Source organism: Nerophis ophidion, linkage group LG18 (genome assembly GCF_033978795.1).
Source record: "Nerophis ophidion isolate RoL-2023_Sa linkage group LG18, RoL_Noph_v1.0, whole genome shotgun sequence".
NCBI classification, from domain to species: domain Eukaryota; kingdom Metazoa; phylum Chordata; class Actinopteri; order Syngnathiformes; family Syngnathidae; genus Nerophis; species Nerophis ophidion.
The window spans coordinates 30,076,623-30,092,727 of record NC_084628.1 but is presented as its reverse complement, the minus strand read 5'-3'; the positions used below and the strand labels follow the sequence as shown (position 1 = coordinate 30,092,727).

The window sequence follows — 16,105 nt, the reverse complement described above, 5'->3', positions numbered from 1 at the left end:
TTGATTTTGATTCATTATTATTGTTTGAGCATTGACACTTTGAAAAACAAAAAAACAGTGTCAAGATTGCAATTTTTTGTCCTTACGTAGCTCCTTTATTTTACTTTTTTTGGAAGACTGTTTTTTCAAATGTGCAAAAGTCTGTTTAAAAATAGCTGCGTGCTGCAAATGGCCCCTAGGCCGCATTTTGGACCCCCCTGCTCTAAGTCATAGATAAGTGGCTAAGTTAAAGCCAAAAACGAAAAATAAGGCTTTTTTTTGCTTACTGGTACGACGGTCCTGCGATGAGGTGGCGACTTGTCCAGGGTGTACCCCGCCTTCCGCCCGATTGTAGCTGAGATAGGCGCCAGCGCCCCCCGCGACCCCAAAAAAAGGGAATAAGCGGTAGAAAATGGATGGATGGAGGGTACGACGGTGAAGACGCTGCAAGGACAAGATGGCGGCTGTAGGTGACAATAACAAGAAGTAAATAAGTTGTGACTTGTATCGATCACGATTAATGATCCGAGCAGATCAATAATGATCTAAAAACAATAGCAACATGTGACTTTAACAGCGGTCATACAAATTAGTTTTAGTTTTAACTGCCAAAGAGGCTGAAACTATGACTACTTCAATAGCAGTTTCACTAATTTCAATCAATCAATCAATCAATGTTTACTTATATAGCCCTAAATCACTAGTGTCTCAAAGGGCTGCACAAACCACCACGACATCCTCGGTAGGCCCACATAAGGGCAAGGAAAACTCACACCCAGTGGGACATCTGTGACAATAATGATCCAGTGGGACGTCTGTGACAATAATGATTATGAGAACCTTAGAGAGGAGGAAAGCAATGGATGTCGAGCGGGTCTAACATGATACTGTGAAAGTTCAATCCACAATGGATCCAACACAGTCGCGAGAGTCCAGTCCAAAGCGGGTCCAACTCAGCAGCGAGAGTCCCGTTCACAGCGGAGCCAGCAGGAAACCATCCCAAGCGGAGGCGGATCAGCAGCGCAGAGATGTCGAGGCGGATCAGCAGCGCAGAGATGTCCCCAGCCGATACACAGGCAAGCAGTACATGGCCACCGGATGGGACCGGACCCCCTCCACAGGGGAGAGTGGGACATAGAAGAAAAAGAAAAGAAACAGCAGATCAACTGGTCTAAAAAGGGAGTCTATTTAAAGGCTACAGTATACAAATGAGTTTTAAGGTGAGACTTAAATGCTTCTACTGAGGTGGCATCTCGAACTGTTACCGGGAGGGCATTCCAGAGTACTGGAGCCCGAACGGAAAACGCTCTATAGCCCGCAGACTTTTTTTGGGCTTTGGGAATCACTAACAAGCCGGAGTCCTTTGAACGCAGATTTCTTGCCGGGACATATGGTACAATACAATCGGCAAGATAGGATGGAGCTAGACCGTGTAGTATTTTATACGTAAGTAGTAAAACCTTAAAGTCACATCTTAAGTGCACAGGAAGCCAGTGCAGGTGAGCCAGTACAGGCGTAATGTGATCAAACTTTCTTGTTCTTGTCAAAAGTCTAGCAGCCGCATTTTGTACCAACTGTAATCTTTTAATGCTAGACATGGGGAGACCCGAAAATAATACGTTACAGTAGTCGAGGCGAGACGTAACAAACGCATGAATAATGATCTCAGCGTCTTTAGTGGACAGAATGGAGCGAATTTTAGCGATATTACGGAGATGAAAGAAGGCCGTTTTAGTAACGCTTTTAATGTGTGCCTCAAAGGAGAGAGTTGGGTCGAAGATAATACCCAGATTCTTTACCGTGTCGCCTTGTTTAATTGTTTGGTTGTCAAATGTTAGAGTTGTATTATTAAATAGAGTTTGGTGTCTAGCAGGACCGATAATCAGCATTTCCGTTTTTTTGGCGTTGAGTTGCAAAAAGTTAGCGGACATCCACTGTTTAATTTCATTAAGACACGCCTCCAGCTGACTACAATCCGGCGTGTTGGTCAGCTTTAGGGGCATGTAGAGTTGGGTGTCATCAGCATAACAGTGAAAGCTAATACCGTATTTGCGTAATATGTCACCTAGCGGCAGCATGTAGATGCTGGAGAGTGCAGGGCCAAGGACCGAACCCTGGGGAACTCCACACGTTACCTTAACGTAGTCCGAGGTCACATTGTTATGGGAGACACACTGCATCCTATCAGTAAGATAAGAGTTAAACCAAGACAGGGCTAAGTCTGACATACCAATTCGTGTTTTGATACGTTCTAATAAAATATTATGATCGACGGTATCGAAAGCAGCGCTAAGATCGAGGAGCAGCAACATAGATGACGCATCAGAATCCATCGTTAGCAATAGATCATTAGTCATTTTTGCGAGGGCTGTCTCCGTCGAGTGATTTGCCCTGAAACCGGATTGAAAGGTTTCACATAGATTGTTAGACGCTAAGTGTTCATTTAACTGCTCCGCAACAATTTTTTCGAGGATTTTTGAAATAAAGGGAAGGTGAGACACCGGTCGGTAGTTTACCATGAGGTCAGGATCGAGGTTAGGTCTTTTAAGAAGAGGATGAATAACCGCTTTTTTGAATGCTAGGGGAACAGTGCCCGAGGAAAGTGATAAGTTTATAATATTTAGCACTGATGGACCTAATAATACAAAGAGCTCCTTGATCAGTTTCCCAGGAAGAGGGTCAAGTAAACATGTTGTTTGTTTTATTCCATTTACACGTTGTAACAATTCCTCTAATGTTATTTCCTCAAAACGAGAGAAACTATTTTGGAGGGCAGTATCCGGCGTATATACAATCGTGTCAGTGTTACTATAACCCCGTTGTAGCTGGGACGCATTGTCTTTAATCTCCTTTCTAATGACTTCAATTTTCTTACTAAAGAATTGCATAAAGTCATCAGCTGAGTGGGTGGAGCTACTGGAAGGAGTCCCTTGTTGGGTTAGCGATGCTACCGTACTAAACAAAAATTTAGGATCATTTTTATTACGGTGGATGAGATTTGAGTAATAATTAGCTTTAGCTAAGGTAAGCATGCGTTTATAAGTTATTAAACCATCACTAAATGCTTGATGGTGCACCTCAAGTTTAGTCGTGCGCCATTTGCGTTCCAGCTTTCTGCATAATAATTTCTGAGCTCTAGTTTCTTCTGTAAACCACGGGGTGCGCTTTTTTGGAGCCTTTTTTAACTTTAGCGGTGCTATGTTATCAATGGTTTCGCGCAGGGCGTCGTTAAAGTTGTTAGTGAGGTTATCAATAGAGCCCACATACTTTGGGAATGGTGCCATTACCGAGGGCAGTAGGTCAGCAAGAGTTGTCGTTGTGGCCGTATTAATGTTGCGGCTGCTATAGCAGTTATTATTATTATTAGTTTGACGAACATGCGTCTGAACCTCGAATTTTATAAGGTAATGATCGGACAATACTTTAGTATACGGGAGTATCGTAACTTTGGAAGCGGTGATACCCCTGACAAGCACTAGGTCTATCGTATTACCGCTGCGATGCGTGGGTTCATTTATTATTTGTGTGAGACCACAGCTATCAATTATAGTCTGGAGCGCTACGCACGGGGGGTCCGATGGGGTATTCATATGGATATTAAAGTCCCCCATTATGATTATATTATCGGCGTGTGTCACTAGATCAGCAACGAACTCTGAGAATTCATTAATAAAGTCCGAACAGGGCCCTGGGGGGCGGTAGATAACAGCCAGGTGTAGAGGCAGCGGTGTGACAGACCTCATAGTAAGCACCTCAAACGATTTATATTTATTATTTATGTTAGGACTAAGGTTAAAGTTTTCGTTGTATATTAGTGCGACCCCCCCACCCCTTTTAAGCGGACGGGCAATATGCGCATGTGTAAAGTTAGGAGGACATGCCTCATTTAGCGCAAAAAAGTCGTTTGGTTTAAGCCAGGTTTCACTGAGACCGATGACGTTAAGATTGTTGTCTCTGATGATATCATTAACTAACAACGTTTTGGGAGACAATGATCTTATGTTTAAAAAACCTATATTATAGGTAGTGGGCTGTTTTAGGGAATTTTTGATCAAATTATCCGTAGTAGCAATATTAATAATGTTGTGTTTATTATGCCCAGTGCATTCAGTATAATTACGACCATATCTAGGAATTGATACGACGGGAATGTTCCTATTGTTTGATTGTTGCTTTGATAAACTGCACGCATCATGGTTAGCCTCCTCAGTAACGGGGATTTTCCGATTGTTTGTTTGTTGCTTTGATAAACTGCACGCATCATAGTTAGCCACCTCAATAAAACACATGTCCAACTCTGAAACACTCAAAGCAGAAAAAACTTGTTCTAATTTAACTGACTCCTTACCCAGACCAGTAGTCTCGCATCCTTTATTTAAATCCGTCTTCAGGATGGAGGGAAGTGGTGTTCTGTGGGGATTAGCCTTCTGCTTTGTTTTTAGCCCCGCTCGACATCCGCGTTTCCGATCACACCGCTGGCGTCTGCTCCGTAGACGGCCCCCGCTGCCACTAGACTCCGCTGCTTCACAGGCCGCTGGATGTAGCCGCCGACGTATCCCCATGCTAGTTAGCATGTTTAGCACGCCCGCGTCTATCAGTCCAAAACGGCCCGATATGTCCATATCCAGAAGTGTCTGGCGGTCGTACGTGATCACGGAGTGACCACGATGCGAGCCAGCCATGAAGTCTGCAGAACTGTCCGGCATTTCCGCCAAATGTTCCATCTTTAGCAAGAGCACCGCAGTGTCGCAGCCCGTCCGGGCGCCGCCATCTTGCTTTTTTTTTTTTAATGAAACTTCAACTGAAGATATTTCTGCTTTGAAGTTGGTTTTAGCTCCTTCAAGTGTGGATTTCTTTAACTGCGGTAGAGATGGGAGCTTCACTAACAAATCACATCTTTTGAACGACTTTTTTAGGTGAAGATGATAACTGATTCCCACTTGTGAGCCGGTCGTTTTGCAACTGGACTAAAAAAATGAGTCAGTATTAAAAAGGAACTCATTTTGTTTGAATTATATATATATATATACACATATACATATATATATATACATATATATATATATATATATATATATATATACACACACATATATATATATATATATATATATATATATATATATATATATATACACATATATATATATATATATATATATATATATATATATATATATATATATATATATATATGGGGAAAAAAATCGATCTGAATCGCGATTCTCACGTTGTGCGATTCAGAATCGATTCTCATTTTTAAAAAATCTATTTTTTTTTTAATCAATCCAACAAACCACTACGCAGCAATACTATAACAATGCAATCCAATTCCAAAACCAAACCTGACCCAGCAACACTCAGAACTGCAATAAACAGAACAATTGAGAGGAGACAAACACGACACAGAACAAACCAAAAGTAGTGAAACAAAAATGAATATTATCAACAACAGTATCAATATTAGTTATAATTTCAGCATAGCAGTGATTAAAAATCGCTCATTGACATTATCATTAGACATTTGTAAAAATAAAAAGAGAAGTGTCACAGTGGCTTACACTTGCATCTCATAAGCTTGACAACACACTGTGTCCAATGTTTTCACAAAGATAAAATAAGTCATATTTTTGGTTTGTTTAATAGTTAACTTTACATTAGTGCAATCAGTTGATAAAACATTGTCCTTTACAATTATAAAAGTTTTTACAAAATTCTACTACTCTGCTAGCATGTCAGCAGACTGTGGTAGATCCTGCTGAAATCCTATCTATTGAATGAATACAGAATCCTTTTAAATTGGGAAAAAAATAATTTTAATCATACTTTTTATATCCATGAATGCCTTTCACTTTTACTTATTGTTTATTTTCTCTTGTATTGTTGAAATACTACAAGTCCAAACAACAACACGTTCAACAACCCTCAGAGGTAGGAATGGGTGCTGAATTCTCAAAATAATACAGAAAAAGCACTCTAATTATAGTATACATTGCAAAAAACAAACAATAATTGGAGTGCTGTTCTATACCTTTGTACATCCATCCATCCATTTTCTACCGCTTATTCCCTTTCGGGGTCGCGGGGGGTGCTGGCGCCTATCTCAGCTACAATCCTGGACAAGTCGCCACCTCATCGCAGGGCCAACACAGATAGACAGACAACATTCACACTCACATTCACACACTAGGGCTAATTTAGTGTTGCCAATCAACCTATCCCCAGGTGCATGTCTTTGGAAGTGGGAGGAAGCCGGAGTACCCGGAGGGAACCCACGCATTCACGGGGAGAACATGCAAACTCCACACAGAAAGATCCCGAGCCTGGATTTGAACCCAGGACTGCAGGACCTTCGTATTGTGAGGCAGACGCACTAACCCCTCTTCCACCGTGAAGCCCTACCTTTGCACACTTTATTTTAATTTTTTTTTGTTAAAATGCTACAGCTTTTTTTTTAGGTGAGGGAGAATTCCAACTAGTGACGTCACTGCTAAATCATGGAAATAAGGTATGGCCTTATAAAATTGTGTTTACAATAAAAATACAACTAAAAAAATTTTTTAGCCATTATCTCAGAATCATTCCAATCAAAAGTAATATTTGTCTAAATTAACATCCTATCGTATAAATGCTAGCGACTGTTTCCTTGACAACAACAACAACAAAAACTAACTATAACAACCAGGCAGATTTTTGAACAGCTCTTTGAAAGCATCTGATTATCATCCAACTTTGACTAAACACTGTCATCTGCTGAACAGAAAGGGAAACGCACACAAAAGCTGCTCCTTCAGAAAGCATGTCTTGCGTGATTTTCCTTTCAATAAAAACATTTTCTAACCACGCAAGTGATCTGGTAAGTACTCCAAAGGAGCAACAGCGAGATAATATGTTGTATTTTACTAATAATGTTAGGAATTGTTCTGGAATTCAACAGTGAGGTGCACTTCATCTTTCAGACAGCAGGTGGCAGCATTGCTTAGTTTAAAGCAGGGGTGTCAAACTCATTTTAGATGGGGGGTCACATGGAGAAAAATCTACTCCCAAGTGGGCCGGACAGGTAAAATCACGGCACGATAACTTAAAAATAAAGACAATTTCAGATTGTTTTCTTTGTTTGAAAATAGAACAAGCACATTTTGAAAATCGACAAATCATAATTTTGTCGGGGTTATTTACACTTACATGTTGCGGTTAATTCTACGCTCTTTTTTTGTCGTTTATACTTTCTGAATATGTTATATGATAATATTGTATTTATGTTGCAATTGCCGTTGTGGCGTCATATGCTCTGTTATCTGTTTAGATCAGGGGTGTCAAACTCATTTTAGATGGGGGGCCACATGGAAAAAAATCTACTGTTAGGTGGACCAGACTGGTGAAATCACGGCACGATAACTTAAAAATAAAGACAACTTCAGATTGTTTTCTTTGGTTAAAAATAGAATAAGCACATTCTGAAAATGTACAAATCATAATGTTGTTTTTTTTACACTTACATGTTTGTGTTATATTTTTATTTGTTGTTATTTATACTTTCTGAATAAATTATGTGATAATGTTCATCAGTCAACTCATTGGTGTTAATTTTCAATCTATCAAAATAGAAATAAAAAATATCAAAATCTAATTACAGCAGGCCCTGCGATGAGGTGGCGACTTGTCCAGGGTGTACTCTGCCTTCCGCCTGATTGTAGCTAAAATAGGGATCAGCGCCCCCCGTGTACCGAATGGGAATAAGCGGTAGTAAATGGATGGATGGATAATTACAGCAAGTTATTTATGTACTTTGCTCATTTTCCACGACTAGTGCAATAACAATGTATTTTTTTTTTTTTTTTTTTTTTACATATGTAGCATCATCTACAAAGATACAAAAAAATTGGTATTACGACATCCAGTGGACACATTTAGAACAGCAGTTTCTTTCATTAAAAAATGTCGACCAATTTATTTACTCATCCCACGGGAAGGATAAAACTGTTCGCGAGCCTGATCAGGCCTGCGGGCCGTAGGTTTCACACCCCTGGTTTAAAGCATTGCCTCAGCGAGCAGTTTCCTTCAGAACCAGTTGAAACTAGTTTGGTGACGAATGCAAACGTTTCCATCTGCCCAATTCTCATGCCAAACAAAGTTTATCTATCGTTAAGCAGCCTGGTAATATTTGATTTATTCCAAAGTCATAATTACAAGTTAAAAAGTGGGAATCTTTTTAACTCATAATTTTGAGCAGTACACAGAAATATATAACTAGATAAAAACTCAATTAGGCACATAAAGAATATCAGTTATGTGTTTAGGAATACAAACAAATATTATTGGCAAGAAGTAGGAAACACAAAATGTAACAATTAAATATTTCATTGTTATTTTATGTCATTGAATATATAGTTGAATGTAATGTAATTGGACAATACAGTTAATTTATTGTACATTTATTTTAATATTTAATTGATTTTTTTAAATATAATTGAATTACTTGAGTATGAGTGTGCATGTAATTTAACGTATTTGAATGTAATTGCATATTTGCTTGACTTTGATCATATGTAAATGTAATTGGTTTGATAAATGATTTGATATAATAAAATGTGATTGAGCGTTTAATTTTAATCAAATTCAATATTTACATTGATGTAATCAAATATTTAGTTGTATTTACATATTCCATTACATTCATGTAATTTAATATTTGATTAAATGTCTTTAAATATAAACAAATATTTAATTTAATTGAACGCAATTGCATATTTGATTTAAGTAAACGTACTTGAACATAATTAAAAGTAATATCTGAATATTTAAATGAATACATCCATCCATTAGCTACCGCTTGTCCCATTCAGGGTCGCGGGATTGCTGGAGCCTATCTCAAATACAATTGAAAGTTATTGAATATTCAATAGAATGTATTTTAAATTAATATTTATTTGAATATAATTTAAAATTGAATAGGGACGGCGTGACGCAGAGGGGAGAGTGGCCGTGCGCAACCCGAGCGTCCCTGGTTCAATTCCCACCTAGTACCAACCACGTCACGTCCGTTGTGTCCTGAGCAAGACACTTCACCCTTGCTCCTGATGTGTGCTGGTTGGCGCCTTGCATGGCAGCTCCCTCCATCAGTGTGTGAATGTGTGTGTGAATGGGTAAATGTGGAAGTAGTGTCAAAGCGCTTTGAGTACCTTGAAGGTAGAAAAGCGCTATACAAGTACAACCCATTTATTTATTTATTAATTGAATGTCAATAAATGTTTTTATATGAAACTGATTGAGTCTAATCGCATATTTAATTGAATGTCAACATGTTCAAAGCTTTGAAGTGAACAATGTCTCAAAGCTATCAAAATATTTGACTTCACATGAGTTTTGAATGATTCTGATGACAAACCAACATGAATCCTACAGTACAGGACACTCTGACAATGTTTGATTGACAACAAAAGTCTGGTACTAACCTGCTTGTGATGGTCGCAAGAAACCTCATGCGTCGTGGAATCTCTTGAGTCAATTGGTTTGAGAATTTCTTGAAAAAGCATCAATGCAGAAGACACCACCTGCTGGTCAAATGTAGAATTACAAACATCAGAAGCCATACATCCTTCCATTTTCTACCGCTTTTCCCTTTAAGGGTCACAGTGGGTGGTTGAGCCTATCTCAGTATCGTAAATACATCATGTTTATTGCATTGGTAACGAGTTTTTGATTGATTGATTGAAACTTTTATTAGTAGATTGCACAGTTCAGTACACATTCCGTACAATTGGCCACTAAATGGTAACACCCGAATAAGTTTTTCAACTTGTTTAATTAAGTCGGGGTCCACGTTAATCGATTCATGGTACGAGACCCATCCTTGTACTTCTGCTATTAAGCTATTACGCAGTACCATGATTCAAAGTAGCCTTGTAGATAGCGTTAAAAAGCCTAATATTTTATTTTTTAAACCATGGAACCTTTTTGCATCAAAATCTGTCTTGAATTGTAATATACATGAGAAAAGTATTATAGGATGTTACTCATCAACTTTTTGCCTTTTTTTTCCCTACACATGGTTTTGTTTTCAAGCAGTTCTGCACAGTTTATATATTTGACTATCATTGAAATATGATACATTAGTAGGGATGATGTTTGATAAGAAATTATCGAGTTCGAGCCTATTATCGAATCCTCTTATCGAACCGATTCCTTATAGAGTCCAGATAGGTTGTTGTACATGGAAAAAACAACATTTGGTTTAACAAAAGCTCACCTTTATTATATAAGAAAAAAATAAAATCTAATAAATATTGACTGTTACCCCCCTAAAAAAATAAAATACATAAATATTGACTGTTGTTACCCAAAGTATATTGAGTGGGATTTTTCAGAAAAACAAATATATACAGTAACACAAAAACAACCTGTCTCTGTGATCACTATAGGTGTATAAATAATAATATAGTGTTAAATAAAATCAGTCCCTTGGGCACAAAACTGAAAATAATACAGCTCTACAAAAAGCGCACTTCTGAAACTATTTGACATAACTGTTTGTTATGATGCTTTGACATTTTTGCACTTTATTTCTTTACTGAAAGAAAATTCTATGCAAAGAAAAGTTGTTTGCAAATGTGGTTACAATGCTAAAATATGAAAAGTCAGAGCTAAAAAAAAGAAATACACTTTATTCAGTTAACATTATTTCTTTATGAGCTACGGCAGTGGTTCTCAACCTTTTATCAGTGATGTACCCCCTGTGAACATTTTTTCAATTCAAGTACCCCCGAATCAGAGCAAAGCATTTTTGGTTGAAAAAAAAAAGAGATAAAGAAGTAAAATACCGCACTTTGTCATCAGTTTCTTATTTATTAAGTTGTATAACAGTGCAAAATATTGCTAATTTTTAGTGGTCTTTCTTGAACTATTTGGAAAAAAATATATAAAAATAACAAAAAATGTGTGGAAAAATAAACAAGTGATTCAATTACAGTATTTCCATCTGGATTCATGAACTTAATTCTAAACATTTATTCACAAAAAAGAAATCAATATTTATGGAACATGTCCACAAAAAAATCTAGCTGTCAACACCGAATTGCTGTATTTTTTTTTTCACAGTTTATGAACTTACATTCATATTTTCTTGAAGTATTATTCAATAAATATATTTATAAAGAATTTTTGAATTGCTGCTATACTTTGAATATTTTTTTTTAAATCTCACGTACCGCTTGGCATACCTTCAAGTACTCCCAGGGGTACGCGTACCCCCATTTGAGAACCACTGACCTAGGGAATATAACAACTACACTACCCAGCATGCAACGGGAGTGACGAGCATGCGCGGTAGCCCCGAAAAGTGTCGTTGCATGTCGTCACCCGGGAGTAAATGTCAAGAACTCAGCAAACACCCCTCGTCTGCATTATTTATAATTAGACTGACAGCACATATACAGTGTGATTTTGCTTTGTTTACAAGTAAAGAAAAACAAAAGTTAAAAAAGGGGGACATGTGTGTGTAGTGCGTCTGCCTCACAATACGAAGGTCCTGCAGTCCTGGGTTCAAATCCAGGCTCGGGATCTTTCTGTGTGGAGTTTGCATGTCCTCCCTGTGAATGCGCGGGTTCCCTCCGGGTACTCCGGCTTCCTCCCACTTCCAAAGACATGCACCTGGGGATAGGTTGATTGGCAACACTAAATTGGCCCTAGTGTGTGAATGTTGTCTGTCTATCTGTGTTGGCCCTGCGATGAGGTGGCGACTTGTCCAGGGTGTACCCCGCCTTCCGCCCAATTGTAGCTGAGATAGGCGCCAGCGCCCCCCGCGACCCCAAAAAAGGGGAATAAGCGGTAGAAAATGAATGGATATAGATATATATATACATATATATGTATATATATATATAATTATATGTGTGTGTGCTGCGGTTGCTTTAAGAACGTTGCGACAGCTGCCGTAAAGGAGGTGCGTTGCTAGCCTGGTTGCTATGTTTCCGGTTGGTCGTAAAAGTGTTGGTCATGTGTTTGTACCCTGCTCAAATCTCTCAGTAAAGTTATTCATTGGATTATGTCTTATGTTTTGAACTTTATTACACCTCGGAGCGCTTTTTCCCGTCCGTTTTCCTGCTTTCGCTATCTGCGCCTAATGACTGAGCTACGTGACGTCGTTTCTTGTGATGTCTCACGGAGCATTTCTGGTTGGGACGGATTCCAATAAAGAACAAACTTTTTCTTTACTATAGTGGTCTCAATAACGGGTACCCGTTATCAAAAAGGGGTTCGAGTCCGAGGACTCAGTTCTTTTCTTATCAAACCGGGAAAACAGGTTTCGAGTATCATCCCTATACATTAGGCAACGGCAGTGTTAACAATATTGAGTATCTCTTTCTTTTCTTTACTTAGTTTATTTCGAACATGACATAACTACATTACACATCAGGCCATTTCATATAATTTCACATTACATCATGGCCGAAAAGGAGTAGGACGAAGTAAAGCTTATTTAATCCTACCCCTTTCCCACGTCAGAGCGCCCACAAATATATACATTCATTCACTGACCTTCTTTACAGCAAAATGGCAAAATGACATGCCTGAATGAGTAACAACAGTTTTGTAATATATACTTAATTAATTCAGTCATTAACATAATGAGATGAAGAATATTTTATTTTCAATTAGGCTGAAAGTGTTTCTCATAATTCTTTGTACTTTGTAAGCACAATTATTTTCAACAGCCTCTTAAACTGGATCATATCAGTACATTGTTTAACTTCTTTACTTAATCCATTCCATAATTTAATTCCACATACTGATATGCTAAAGGTTTTAAGTGTTGTACGTGCATACAGATTTTCCCTCTAAAAGGTTATATTTTTCCTCTTTAGCTGAGAAGAATTGTTGTACATTCTTTGGTAGCAGGTTATAATTTGCTTTGTACATCATTTTAGCTGTTTGCAATTTTACCAAATCATCGAACTTTAATATTTTTGACACAATAAATAAAGGGTTTGTATGTTCTCTATATCCAACATTATGTATTATTCTAATTTAGGGGTCACCAACGCGGTGCCCACGGGCACCAGGTAGCCCGTAAGGACCAGATGAGTCGCCAGCTGGCCTGTTCTAAGAATAGCTCAAATAGCAGCACTTACCAGTGAGCTGCCTCTATTTTTTTTAAATGTTATTTATTTACTAGAAAGCTGGTCTCGCTTTGCTCGACATTTTTGATTCTAAGAGAGACAAAACTTAAATAGAATTTGAAAATCCAAGAAAATATTTTGAAGACTTGGTCTTCACTTGTTTAAATAAATTCATTTATTGTTTTACTTTGCTTCTTATAACATTCAGAAAGACTATTTTAGAGAAAAATACAACTATAAAAATTGTTTTAGGATTTTACCTTTTAAATTACTTCCTCTTCTTTCCTGACAATTTAAGTCAATGTTCAAGTATTTTTTTGTTGTTGTTTTTATTGTAAACAATAATAAGTAAATTTTAATTTAATTCTTCATTTTAGCTTCTTCAAACTTATGATTAAAATTCAAAAAAATTATTCTGGCAAATCTAGAAAATCTGTAGAATCAAATTTAAATCTTACTTCAAAGTCTTTTGAATTTATTTTGAAATTTTTGTTCTGGAAAATCTAGAAGAAATAATGATTTGTCTTTGTTAGAAATATAGATTGGTCCAATTTGTTATATATTCTAACAAAGTGCAGATAAGATTTTAACCTACTTAAAACATGTAATCAAAATTCTAAAATTAATCTTAATCAGGAAAAATTACTAATGATGTTTCATAAATTCTTTTATTTTTTTCAAAAATATTCAAATCAGCCAGTTTTTCTCTTTATTTTTTACGGTTGAATTTTGAATTTTAAAGAGTCGAAATTGAAGATAAACTAGGTTTCAAAATTGAATTATCATTTTTTTCGTGTTTTCTCCACTTTTAAACCGTTCAATTAAGTGTTTTTTCATCATTTATTCTCTACACAAAAACTTTCCATGAAAGGAAAAAAAATGTATGACGGAATGACAGGCAGAAATACACATTATATATATATATATATATATATATATATATATATATATATATATATATATATATATATATATATTAATTAAAGGTAAATTGAGCAAATTGGCTATTTATGGCAAAGTATTTAAGTGTGTATCAAACTGGTATCCCTTCGCATTAATCAGTACCCAAGAAGTAGCTCTTGGTTTCAAAAAGGTTGGTGGGCCCTGTTCTAATTTATCTTTTTTGGAACACAGTTAACGAATGTAGCGCACATTTGTAGTGTTTCCCTATATTTCTGCAATATAACTCAGATATGGTAACACTAGTGAGCAGTAGAAAATATAAAGGGATTTTTGGCCCAGGACGTATTTTGCTTTACTCATTATTGAATTGTTTTTTGCCATCTTATGTTGTATGTTTTGTATATGAGATTTCCAGTTCATTTTATAATCTATTAATACTCCCTAAAAAAAATCTGGTTTGTTTTACCCTTTCATTATCTATTTGTGTGCGTGTCTGATGCGCTTTTCTACTGTTACCAAATAGCATTAGTTTAGTTTTACTTTTAGTTTTATTTCTTTTGAAACCAAGTTATATTTTAAATTTTTGGCTACCAGATGTACCGCTGGTATGTCTACATCAGGGGTCGGCAACCTAAAATGTTGAAAGAGCCATATGGGACCAAAAATACAAAAACAGATATGTCTGGAGCCGCAAAAAAATTAAAAGCCATATTAAATACAGATAGTGTGTCATGAGATATAAATTGAATTAAGAGGAGTTAAAGGAAACCAAATAAGCTCAAATATAGCTACAAATTAGGCATAATGATGCAATGTGTACATGTAGCTAGCCCAAATAGCATGTTAGCATCGATTAGCTTGCGGTCATGAAGTGGCCAAATATGTCTGATTGTCACTCCACACAAGTCGATAACGTCAACAAAACTCACCTTTGTGCATTCATGCACAAGCTTAAAAGTTTGGTGGACAAAATGAGACGGAAAAAGAAGTGGCATGAAACACGTCTTAGAAAGTCAGAGAACGTTATACACGTAAACAAACTACGGTGAGTTCATGGACCGCCAAAATTAGTAGGACAAAACGACGCTCGCCAAATACTCGAATCAGTGAAGCATGTTTAATACAAACAGTGTGCTTTATAACAATTAAGGAGGTTTGTGTCATGTTTGTCCTCCTACAGAAACTGTATTAAAACAAAAAATATATTTTTTATATTTTTTTCCTCATCTTTTTCCATTTTTGAAAAAGCTCCAGAGAGATTGCGTCATACCTTATCTACCTGTCTGAGTTACAGTTTGGTTACAGTGGCCATATTTGTACTTCCTCTGTTATACAAGTATTAAAAAGTACCGTGATTCAAAGCAGCTATGTAGAAAGTTTTATTTTTAATTTTTAAAACCTCTAAGATATTATTTAAACTGTGTAAAGTAAGTGTAATATACTTTAAAAAAGTAAAATTCTAAACATGGTTTAGTCTTCAAGCTGTTCTACACAGTTTATATATTTTATCAACATTAAAATATGATGTATTAGGCAACAATATTACATATACCTTATATAACAAACATGTTAGGCTTTGTCATATTAAAGAAGACAGAAACCTTACTGTGGATTTTGCTTCCTCAAGGTTCCGCTGATCACACAGCCCAGGAGACCGGCATCCAGAGTTGAACAAAGTTTTAATATACATCAATAGTTTTGCGTTATTTGACTTTTTAGTCTCGCAAAAGTCTCTCCAACCTCTTTTGCACCCGGCCGCTCACTGTTAAAGACAACAGATGATTAGATTAACACCTACCACCTGTGAAATCTAATCACCTGCCAGCTGTCTCACCGTCAGCACACTACCCGACGGTGCTCGTCCTCAGCACCCTGGACAGCGGCGTTGACCTTTGCTCCTACAAGCGCACTGGCCACATCTCCCTCCACACTTACATTTCCAAATGTTGACAGCTGTTGAATGTTTGGCATGTAATTGTGCCGCTGGTTTGTTAACACAAACAAGGATTGCATCATACCATATATCTACTCAGCCTTCCATTGTAAATTACGGTCTGGTTATGGCGGCCATCCTTGGACTTACTTACCAAGACCGGGATTCAAAG

General features: G+C 37.0%; 1 long non-coding RNA gene across 1 annotated transcript; it reads right to left on the bottom strand.

The window, feature by feature from the left end:
- Nucleotides 1-260: 260 nt before the first annotated feature.
- Nucleotides 261-15,056, bottom strand: LOC133537378 (uncharacterized). The gene is made up of 3 exons (XR_009802684.1): nucleotides 14,930-15,056; nucleotides 9,435-9,533; nucleotides 261-443 (listed from the first exon to the last, which is right to left on the bottom strand). It is a non-coding gene; the product is annotated as an uncharacterized LOC133537378 (long non-coding RNA).
- Nucleotides 15,057-16,105: the final 1,049 nt, after the last annotated feature.